The sequence below is a fragment of the Podarcis cretensis genome, assembly GCF_951804945.1.
Source record: "Podarcis cretensis genome assembly, chromosome: 6".
Lineage (NCBI taxonomy): Eukaryota > Metazoa > Chordata > Lepidosauria > Squamata > Lacertidae > Podarcis > Podarcis cretensis.
The window spans coordinates 83,127,882-83,139,850 of NC_137175.1; the positions used below are offsets into that span (position 1 = coordinate 83,127,882).

The 11,969-nt window shown below is 39.9% G+C and overlaps 1 long non-coding RNA gene across 1 annotated transcript in view; it reads left to right on the forward strand.

The window, feature by feature from the left end:
* Nucleotides 1–10,057, forward strand: part of LOC307218985 — a 99,405-nt gene extending 89,348 nt beyond the window's left edge. The window contains exon 4 of the long non-coding RNA XR_013840225.1: nt 8,415–10,057. This is a non-coding gene — a long non-coding RNA (uncharacterized lncRNA). The remainder of the gene's footprint in view (nt 1–8,414) is intronic.
* Nucleotides 10,058–11,969: the final 1,912 nt, after the last annotated feature.

The window sequence follows — 11,969 nt, forward strand, 5'->3', positions numbered from 1 at the left end:
CGGGGAAGACAAAAGCTGCCAATGCAGGAAAATTTCTTCCTGGTCCTTCAACAGCAACCAGTCAAAGACCGTAGCAGCGCCTGCTAAACAGGAAGAACAAGTTAACCTGCAAACAAGAAACATTAAACAAAGGGAGGGTAGGGAGGAGGAATCTCCAGAGCCGACTGCCTGGCTATTGTCGGCTCCACCCCCTATTTATAAATGGGGCTGGCCCCACCTCCCAGCAAGGAACTTGGTTACTGAGGCTGGTCATGAACCTCCAAAAATTAACACTGAGAGGCAAGCCAGCCCCTGTTTGCCAGTAAGCTCCCTGGGAACTGTAGCACCATGCGCGATCCCGCAAAGGGCACCCACAATGTAAAGTGTGAGTGCTCATTATATCAATCGGTTTGTGGTTTCTTATTTTCATTTCTATTGATACAGCTTCAGATGCAATGCTGCTGTGCTTTCTCTGCATCGTACAGTTGAATCATAGGCACTGCAAAATGATGAATGCTGAACACCAAGAATCATCTTCTGTGATACTACTCACGCCTTACAAAGCCATCTCTATGAGGGCTGTGAATACAGTGTATTTCCACAGTCTGGTATAAATCAGATTTTCCCAACTTGGTGGTGTTTTGTGCTGCAACTGAAACTCCCATCAGCCCCAACCACCATCGCCAAAGGTCAGGAATGATGAAAGTTGACTTCCAATTATATTTGGAACACACCTGCTTAGAGGAGGCTAGTATAAATGGATCACTAAAGGAGTTTTGGACAAGCATCACAACACACTATTTTATCGGTTTCTGCTAGATGCTGTGCTTCCTGTTCACACGCACATTTGAGATTGTTTCCCCAATATCACAGATTCCAAGAGCACATACCATCTTTGAGACTGTGCAGCAAACCAGGAATAATTGAAATTAGTTTATTCTTGTAATACATAGCAATGTAGTTGCTTATCCTGTCCACACCTTGTTCTTTGAATTGGACTCCCCCCCCCCACCAAGACCGGCCACATAAAGTGCCATTTCTGTGTCCGTTGTTTGAGACGTATGACATCTCTATAGAATTTTGTAATGCAGTCAAGATGATAAATGGCACGATTTGCCACTAATTGCAACCTGATGGGAACTTTGATGTCCCTCAGCTAGGTGGGGAGTAAATTTGGTTCAGTTCTCATTTCCCGAAACAATATGCCAACCAAAGAGCAGCTACTTATTTGAAATTTACACTTTCTGAATTTTGTGGTTCAGTTCTTGAACAACACAATGCTGGAAAAATGTTATATTAGAGGAGAAAGTGATATATAAAATACATGTGTTAGTGAAGATAACATATAAAGTGCATTAAATCAGGGGAAATTGTTTTCCAAAATGTGAATATCAGGCAAAACAACATGCATAAGTGTACATATTAGGAGAAAAGTGTACTAAAATGCTGGTGATTTTCATGAGGGCTTTAAAGAAAATCACAAGCTAATGCAGTGAACTGTACTTAAGGTTGGCAAAATGAGAAAACGAGAGAAATTGAAAATGGCACATTTGTCCATCCGTACCCTCAACTCTGTCATAACCTTTCGGACTTGATCGTTAAGATTGAACCTCAGTGCTTTTGTCAGTTTAACTTTGTCCCCTTACGTCAGAAAAAAAAGGAACCTTGAAGATCGACTAACATTGCCTACTAATTTAATCACAAACTGAAATTGTAAATAAATTAATAATAATTAAGTAACCAAGCACTTTGAAATGAATAATATAAAACCAATGCAATAAATATCAGCATAGCTGTTATAAATTAGAATTGATTCTATGCCAATTTGTCATCAGCAGGCAGAAAGCTACATTTGAGCCAAATCCCAGTACTTCTACTGGTTGCAAATTAATTCCCATCTTTGATGTGCAGCAGACAGTTGCTTTGGGTGCTGTTTCTTGTGCAAATCGGCTGTTTGAAGCATAGCATGGGCAGTTGCATTTATGAAGTTATACTTTGTTATTGCTTTCCCTCAGCCACAAAAGTATTAAGTTTAATAGCATATTTATATTAAAGTGTAGGAAGAAACCACCAAACCACCGACTCTAAAACCTGAAAGCACTGCATTTCCAATAGGCAGTTTAAGTACTGTGAATAACTGCCACAAACATATGGATGGAAATTAATTTTAGAGTTGAGTTGAAATTTCTTGGAAAATAATATTCTGATAAATTATCTGATTAATTCCTTTGCCGGAGGTGGAGTGTCCCTGAATCCTCCCCTCTGAGGTATGCTTTGGCCCAGTTCTTTAGTTCAGTCGGTAGAGCATGAGACCCTTAATCTCAGGCAAGACTTGCATTTTCTAAAGGAAGGTTCCTGCCCATTTCCCTCTACCTGTAATAAGCTTAATTGGCACTGTTTGTTAACCATGTTGGTGAAGAAGAAGAAGAAGAAGAAGAAGAAGAAGAAGAAGAAGAAGAAGAAGAATAGTAGTTTGGATTTGATATCCTGCCTTTCACTCCCTTTAAGGAGTCTCAAAGCGGCTAACATTCTCCTTTCCCTTCCTCCCCCACAACAAACACTCTGTGAGGTGAGTGGGGCTGAGAGACTTCAAAGAAGTGTGACTAGCCCAAGGTCACCCAGCACCTGCATGTGGAGGAGTGGAGACACGAACCCGGTTCCCCAGATTACGAGACTACCGCTCTTAACCACTACACCATACATGGCTCTCCATACTGGTGACTGGTGTTGGTACGGATGAGTTCTTAATGTGATAGTTCTTCGAAATTTTCTGCTGATTTTATTTTTTTGCTCCCACGCAAACTGTTGGAGAACATATTGCAGCCATGTGGCAGCCATTCACTTGCATGGGAAAGAATTGGGATGAAGATAATCCTACTTACTCTGCCTGGTGATCCCAGCTTTGAAAAATAATTCTCCTGTTTTAAATACCCAGCCTCTTCACCAGCATAGCTCTGGTCTGAGATTTATTTCATGGTCATACTAGAGTCTGACAGAATTTTGGACGGAGGAAAAATCTCCTCCCTTTCTAATAGTAGTAGTTAGTGTCACCAAATGTAATGGATTGGCACAAAGTTCAGCACGGACAAAATGAAGCAGTTATTCAAACAACATTTAATTAACATACAGAATTCATTACCACAAGTTATTATGGCCACTAGCTGAGATGCCTTTTATGAAGGAGTAGACAAATTCGTGAAGGATGGGCATTTAGTGAAATGGAACTACTAAATTGTACACTAGTGTTGAATGCTTCGTGCTGAGCAAGTGAACGTCATTAGCTTTGATGGTCTGCTTTAGTCTAGTCACCATTAGCAGTAGAGTTCCAGGTTGATCACTGGGTGACCTTGGCCCAGACATTGTCTCTCAGCCTACCCTACCTCAGACGGTTCCTATGAGAATTAAGTGGAGTGAGTGAACCATGTTTGCCACCCTGAGCACCTTGGAAGAAAGGTGGAATACAAATGCAATCAGCCGGTCGATCAAAAACTATTCAACTTGCCATGCAACGAAGGAAGCTCAACACTCACATTACCTCGTGGGCAGCTGTAATGTGCTCTGAATTTGCCACTTGAGCCAAGTTTGGGTTTTGTGGAATTGTAACTTAAGAGCTAAGCTTAAATTACTCTTGCCTCGGGGATGCCATCTAAACCTTTCACAGTTACATTTGCAAGTTTTTACTGTGTGGAATACAGCTGTCACCTAGTATATTTCTCCATCCTTCTAGCAGCCAAGAGGAATGTGATGCTGAGATTTCACATGGGGTGTAACCATCATAAGTGAGTAATTGCATATAAACAGGCAGCAGAGCGGGGAAGTGGAGAACTTGTCACAGCTATCCTATTTTGGGTAGCATTCGCATGGCAAGAACAATGTGTGGTCCAGCGCTCTGTTAACATAACTTATTAATCTTTCTACAAGTGAATACATAGAGGTGAGAAAGAAAAAAGAAAAAAGGGGGAAAAGAACGGGGTGTGAAACATCCCGAACTTACAGAAGTAATAATGAAATAGTTTCCTTCTCTGCAGAAGCTATCATGTTCAGTTACGAAGCAAAGTCTGCATGTGGAAACCCAATAGTGTCAGAGAAAACAGTGCTAATTGGTAGTGTCCTCTGGGAATCAGCTTCACTGTGAAAGTCATTAATGTCAACAATCACCGCAATTAACTCTTGATAGAGCAAATCCTTCATGATTATTTCTTTATAGCCAGAGAAACTATTAGATCTCTCCAAAACGGTAGGCCCAGTGCAGCCATTGCTAACCATCTTTACGTCTAATTTATTTCAGCTTGAGTGATTCAGTTACATGCATGTCATTGCCCTTGAAATCAGCAAGACTTGATAGTGCTTAACATTGCCTGAGCCATGCCAATTATTTTTATGTATACAGTGCTACGCATTAATGTACCTGGTACTTTTCATGATAAGCAAAGGAGCCAGAAAAATCTCTCCTGATTTCTGGAAATTATGGTGTCATCAGTGTCCTGTTTTATTTGATTTCTTCTCTACAGGAACAAATAAACCTACCTAGATGGTTTGGCGGACAATTTTACTCTCCCAAGGCAAATTCCCATACCTATTGGGGTGGCAAAATTGTCCCTCCCCCCGAAAAAAAGTGAAGTGTTGTTTCATATAATCATAGAATCATAGAGTTGGAAGAGACCACAAGGGCCATCGAGTCCAACCCCCTGCCAAGCAGAAGAAGGGCACTTAATTTTACTTCTCTAGATCAGTTTTTTGTTTGAAAAGCCATGTGGAACATTCTTTTGCCTAAGACATTTCACCATTTGGGGCAAAAAAAAAAAGAAAAAAGAACCCCAAACACAAGAATCAGTTGGGATTTTCTGGATATATTTTATGCCAGTTGGATTTTTTTTACCCCAGCATATCATACCACTTGGGACAAAAGAAAGACCCCGAACCCAGGATTTGATTGATGGACTTATTATGTCTCAGGTGCTTTTTATGTACTTGGGGAGGGGGGAAATGACTGAAATTGGGAAACATAATGTTTACTACTGTGAGAGTGCCAGTATCATATAAAGGATTATGTTATAGGTCTACTTTTGTGTCAGTTCTACAGTGAAAAGTACACTCAAGGTTGACAGCACCCCACCCCAATTCATTGGAGAAAGGTTTTCATTATATATAATATGCATAGGATCTGCTTATTAAAGTAAACACAAAACATATATTTGAGTAAATTAATGGCCTTAAGTTCTCCTTGGCCTCCAGATAGATAGATGAATGAATGCACAACATTGTTTCATTTTAATTAACCATTTAAAAGATGTCGCTTGGCCTAGCAGTAAAGCAAATGTTCTCTGCAACACAGCACCCATATTTTCAATTTAGGTCAAGCCATCAAAGACGATGCAAAGGATTGAAGACGGAAGATGAGATGCTCTATTTCACATATTCGCCCTCTGGAAGAGCTGGCAAAAGCAGCCACTTAAATTAAGTACAGGTCATCAGACAAGATATTTAATCTATTCCTAAGACAGACAACTTCCACAGCCGAAATCCCCATGGCCTTTAAAGCAACACAATGAACTACTTCCTCGTGTACTCCTGTCAAGTCATGTTAGGTTCCTTCTTTTTTAGAAGTGATATTTCATGTACGCTTATGACCATATTGCTCAGAGCAAGGAAAAGTGTTTTGGTTTATTTATGACCTACTAACCTTAAATAAAGAACAAAAAAAAAAAGTTTCAGCCAATCTGAATGTTCTCAGAAGCCCAGAGATATGAAATGAACATAAAATAAATCTGGCATTTGTAGTGCAGACCAGCAAAGGCACACATGGCCAATCCACAGGGTTTCTTTAAAAAGAAGAAGATGGAAACCAGATGATGGAAGAGGCAGGGGGAGAAGTCATTGTTACCCAGTGTGTAATATGAAAGGCAGACCACAGAACTGAAAGTTTAGGAGAGAATAGGGATTTTCGAATTGCACTCAAGGTGAGAAATAACAGGAGAATGAATGGTAGTACTGAGCTTTCCAGTACTTTATTGGGGAGGCAAAATGGAAATGTGAAGCAGCCAGCTCTATTGTTTGAAGACTGAATGAAATGGAACCGACATAACTAAGGGACACATTTGCCTGTTTGATACCAAGGAAGTAAGATACAGAATTAGGTGGTGGTGGGGAATAGAGTCACAGGAAGAAGACAGCAACTGAAAAATAAATACAGAAAGGAAGGGAATAATTGGAAGACGTTAAACATGACTGGTCCCAAACTATGAAGTCTGCTCTCTTTATTGGGACAATGGTGAACACATGCAGATGCATTCAAAAGGCTATAAGGCACAAAAGACTTGCAGTGATGTGAATACTGAATAAGTCTGGCTGAGCTGAAACTACTCAGAAGTCTCAAGCAACCAGAAAGAGGAAAAGCTACCAGCACGGTTTTATTTTATTTTGACTAGGAAAGGTATGTCTTAATCTACTCAGAACAGCAAAGAATTATCTCTGGTAACAATCCTACACTTTGCAGCAGGGCTGGAGATAGTTTCAACGAGAAGGCAATTTTCAGCAGTGTTTCCCACGTCAACCATACCACCCCAGCTCAGTGAGTGGAGTCAGATGACTGAACTGTTCACAAGACACTTGTGGTTAATTTACAGTAGCCCCCTAACCCATTTGATTCTCATAACAATCGTGTGATGTAGGTTAGGGTGAGAAACACTGGCACCAGTGACTTAATGGCTGAGTATTTGAACCCGGTCTGTGCTGAGCAGTCTACAGTTGTTCTATTCTTCTAGTTAAGCCGAGATGTCTACTAAAGTTTTGGCTTTAGAATTAAAAATAGAATTAAAAGCAATAATCCAATGTAGCTGTATGGGAAGGACATACTAGGAGCAGTTCATTTGCTGCTTGAAACACTTTTTTGTGTGTAGTAGCATGCATTATTTTATTAAGAATGTTATTGTTGAAGGTATTTGGGCTTCAGCTTATACTGGTGGTGGTTATTTGTTTTAACTGGCCTTCGTTTTTCAGAAAACTGTTAATACCATTGTTAGTTTTTATACTGCATTATTTTTATAAGGTTGTAGGCTTGGGTGGGCTGTGCCCCAAAGGACAGCACATAAATCACTTTATAAATTAAAAATAAATGCGAACTAACTCAGAAAGTCCAAAATGGAAATAATGCCCTGATGCATTAAAAACAGCTCTTGCTTAAACTTCCCAACATTTGTAGGAAACTTTGGTCAAAACCTAGGCATGCTTGCTTGGGAGTAAGTCCCAATAAACTCAACAGGACTTACTCATAAATAACCAGGTGTGGGATTGGGCTGCTCCTCTTCTCCCATGGCCCATTGTGATCGAAAACTACTTGAGAAGCTAATCTTCACCACCCTATCCTTGCATACAACAACCAAGTATGATTAGTAAGACAGTCCCCTCCATATAAATAGTTCTTAACAACAACAACAACATGTGCGGACAGGTTTACACCCTTAATGCGCTTACAATCCAAATATCAACACAATGGAGGAAACAGGGACGTATGAAGGCATGGACCAGAAGGTAGAAAGTATTCAATTATGTTTCCCACAGTTATGGAATTCCTTCACTTAGAAACTCACCTCAGACCAAGCCTGGAGATTTGCTGAAAGATGCTATAAGATGCTTTCTATTATGTTTTTTTGTGATCAGGGACAAGTCTGTACTGAGGCAGTTGGGGCCATATGAATCTCAAATTAATATTGATATATATTTAATGTTTAATATTGAAATTGTGCTGTCTATTTTATATGGGATATTTAAAGAATTATTGTTAAGTTTGGGAGAGCAAAAGATGCAATAAATTTCCTGAAACACCAGGATAGGGGTATGGGGAAGGGGGGGGGGAGAGAGATAACACAAATGGGAACTTGGAAGCTGAGAGACTGAGTTGTGCACAGGGATGTCCCCACTCCAAATCTCTGTCTCTGTCCTGACCTCATTCAGTAGCCTGAAGCAAGCTCAGTTCTCTAACTTGGGAAAAATAATAATGACCTGCCTTATACAGTTGTTGTAAGGGTCTATTAGATCATCTATGTTATGCTCTTAGAACAGCAAAGTGCTATATAAATGCTAGGCATTTTTGGATCTGAACAATGGACTAAAGCTATTACTATTCTGTACAATTTCCTTCCCAGTTTTGTTTTGTTTTGAAGAAAAGATAAACCGGGGGATGTTTTGATCTGATGTTAGACTTTCCTCCCAGGATTTGAGGGCTGTATCACCCACTATTCCTGTACCCGCAGTTCCTGAAATTGCATTAAATGGCTCACAGGAATTATTTGCTGAGAATTATTTGACAGAACAATTTAACGGGATGGGCCAATGGTCAAGTGTTGGGGGACCACCAAATTAAAACTGAGTTTTCTATGGAACTGGAATCATTGTCTTTTCTTAAAATTTCTCTTCCCCCCCCCCCCCACTTTCAGACATTTGCGGGTGGATACTGTGAAGTCTGTGGAGTTCTGCTTCTTGTGGTTGCTTCAGTGAACATTCAACGCTGTCGGTGAGTTTGGGATTAAAGAGAAAACCATCGACCGTTGATTGTACCCTCCAGCTAACCATCCTCCTCTTTGCTTCATGCGTGCAGACCTTTCGCTGAAGACAGCCACACAACCAGCGCACAAGATATTTGGGTTTCTCGGTGGGGGAGGGGAAGAGATGAGGGAGCCCATCTTCCCTTGCAGGGTTTCACAAACACAAAAGGTCACAATTAACATTCATTGCTGTCGGTGGGTTTAACTATGTGGACAAGCTCACTGAACAATGAATGCAACTGTGGCCCCACTTTTTACAATCGTAGTCAAGAGGAATACTGGCTTTGAAAGCAGCACCCAAGGTGGATTTCTTTGGCCGAAAACCTACGCTTCTTAAATCAAGAGGCTCAGATAATTTCAAATTGCTTGCTTGTCTGTGTCGTGTGGGGCCAGGAAGACCTCCAAGGATGTCATTTCATTGAATTTCATGATTATGTCAAATAAAAGTCTTTGGTTTTTATCTACCATTTATTACCTAGACTGGAGGTTCTTGACCTTGTTTTACCATGAATGTTTTTTTAAAAAAAACAACAACGCCGATTTGCTGTCCTAAAGGACCTTCAATGTAATTAAGGCTAGTAATACTCACAACAAAACTCATTACTGCCCTTACCTAGGAAAAAGAAGGTCAAACAAAAGAAGGAGGAACAGGACCCCATGGGAATGTACCATGTTTTAAGATCTGTGGTGGAAGGGGGGGGCGCAAATGAAAATTCAGTGAATGAATGAACACGACTTTCTTTATTGTGCTGATTGGACCTAACGTAGGACTACAATGACCAATCAGGACACATGATGGGAGGGATTAGGGAGGAGCTAACCCCTCCTGTGGAAGTCTTGCCGAAGCCCCTGAGAAAAAGCAGAAACGTAGGAAACTGCTTTATAACAAAACAGACACTAGTACATCTGTGTGTAGCTCAGTATATTTTGTTTCCTGGTCCTACCTGAAAATGCCAGGGATTCAACCTCAATCCGTTTACATTCAAATCTGTGCTTTACCATGAAGCTTTGGTCCTCTCCTAGATACACATTCATGCACAGGTTACATCAAAACAGAAGGAAGGAAGGAGTCTTTGTTTTCTTCCAGGAGGTTGTCTCATATCCCTAAACTACCTTAGAGGTGAAATGCAATCCACGTGTGCTACTGTGACAACAGCTCATTTTAATTTTGTCCTAGAACAAGAGTATTCTTGTGATTTTGTGTTTTAATTTGCATATGTTATGCTTCAGAAGCTTGTGTCTGGGTGTTTTCTTTTTATATCAGATGGATATTTTTCTTTGTACATAATTTGTTTTAAGGGTACAGTTTCCTGACAGTAAGGTTTCTATACAATTGACACCAACACTCCCCTTTTCAAAAGTATTGTAAGCCACACCCTCTTCATAAAAAAGCATCACTAGGTATTTTTATTTAAAAAGAATTCAGGTAATATTTTCCAGATGGAAAGAGCAATGTATTGCAGAAGGTGCTGTTCAAATAATTGTAACAACTTGATTTTGGAGCCTGCTGTTATAAATTGCTTAACTCTGTTGCATTTTCAAGTGTTGTGAATTATTTTCATTATATATTACATTCTTTTCAAATATTTTTAATACTTATCAGAATGAAGAATGTCAGGTATTGAGAAGACAAATATCCTGCTGTTTAAGTGGAATTTTTAATGAATGCATCATTGATATTTAGCAGTAATTGGTTAATGCATCAGAACGACAGCTCCAGATGAAAACGAATTTCTTTTAGGATGAAAAGTGGTATATTAGTTGCCTGTTCTTTTATAATATTTGGTTGTCTAAGTATTTAAAATTATCGCTATTTCAAGTAATTCATTTTGGAGTTGTGCTGCTTTTCTCACAGTGTTGGAAAAGTTTTAATGAATATGCATTATTAAAGAAGCAAGAGAAAAGGCAAGCTGGCCACAGGCACACTGGCCAGAAGACCAATGTCTGTTGAGAAGTTGTACATGCGTACATGCAAACTCTTCCCAACGAAAGGAAGATCTGGTTGCTGGCAGCTTGCTCCCTCCTTCCCTCCCAAACCGAAGTCTGCCGCAACTACCAGTTGCCCTGTGGCCTACGTAAGCAAAAAAGGAACAGTCTGCTGTCATACACAATAACTACAAATCCCCAAACTTCTGGGGGTTATACCTCCTCCTTCAATCAATATCATGCATATATGAAAACAATTCTCAGAATCACTTCCATAAGACAATGCTTCTGAATATGCAGGTGGCATTTAGCTATAATGAGTTAACCATTGATAAACAAATCTTCCACTGTGGATTTGCACAATCCTTTTTTTAAAGTCAGCTCAGATATCACCACAACTTTGGATTCCATAATTTACTAAGCTAAGAAGCAATAATAATAATAATAATAATAATAATAATAATAATAATAATAATAATAATTTATTATTTATACCCTGCCAATCTGGCTGGGTTTCCCCAGCCACTCTGGGCGGCTTCCAAAAGAATATTAAGATACAACAGTCTATTAAACATTAAAAGCTTCCCTAAACAGGGCTGCCTTCAGATGTCTTCTAAAAGTCTGGTAGTTGTTTTTCTCTTTGACATCTGGTGGGAGGATGTTCCACAGGGCGGGTGCCACTACCGAGAAGGCCCTCTGCCTGGTTCCCTGTAACTTGGCTTCTCGCAGCGAGGGAACTGCCAGAAGGCCCTCGGCACTGGACCTCAGTGTCTGGGCAGAACGATGGGGGTGGAGACGCTCCTTCAGGTATACTGGGCTGAGGCCGTTTAGGGCTTTAAAGGTCAGCACCAACACTTTGAATTGTGCCCGGAAACGTACTGGGAGTCAGTGTAGGTCTTTAGTTCACACTCAATCCTGAACCTGTTGCCAATCAACTTCATTGGCTGCTCCCATATTCTAGTAATATTTGAGGATGGAGAGTGTGGGTTGTGTGTGTGTGTGTGTGTGTGTGTGTGTTCTTTCATATATAAATTGCAACTATTCTAGCATCAAATCTCCAGCTTGTATCACTGTTTCATCCTTGTTATTTGCCACTTACAGCCACTGTTAATAAATTACACTGAACCTGAAGAAACCAAAATTATCAGTGAAAATAATATACAAGAGTGTTTTTAATTAGGGGAATTTGCTTTGCAAAAAATGTATATGATGGAAATGTAGAAAACTGTTAAAAATGGAAATTGACAAATTCACCCATCCTTAGTGCATCATACACGAAGAGTCGGACACGACTAAACGACTAAACAAACATAGTGCATCATATGTTACCAAGGGTCTACCTTCTCCTTGCCTTAGGATTCCACCCCTGCCTTTATTTTATAGACCATTTTTAGTGAGGTACAGGAATTTATAATGAGAAATATCATGCCACATAGATACGTCACAGATATTTCAACATTGAGGTCACACTTTCTAGACAAAGTACAGCAAAGTATTCTTGATGTATTCTTTTTAAAATTG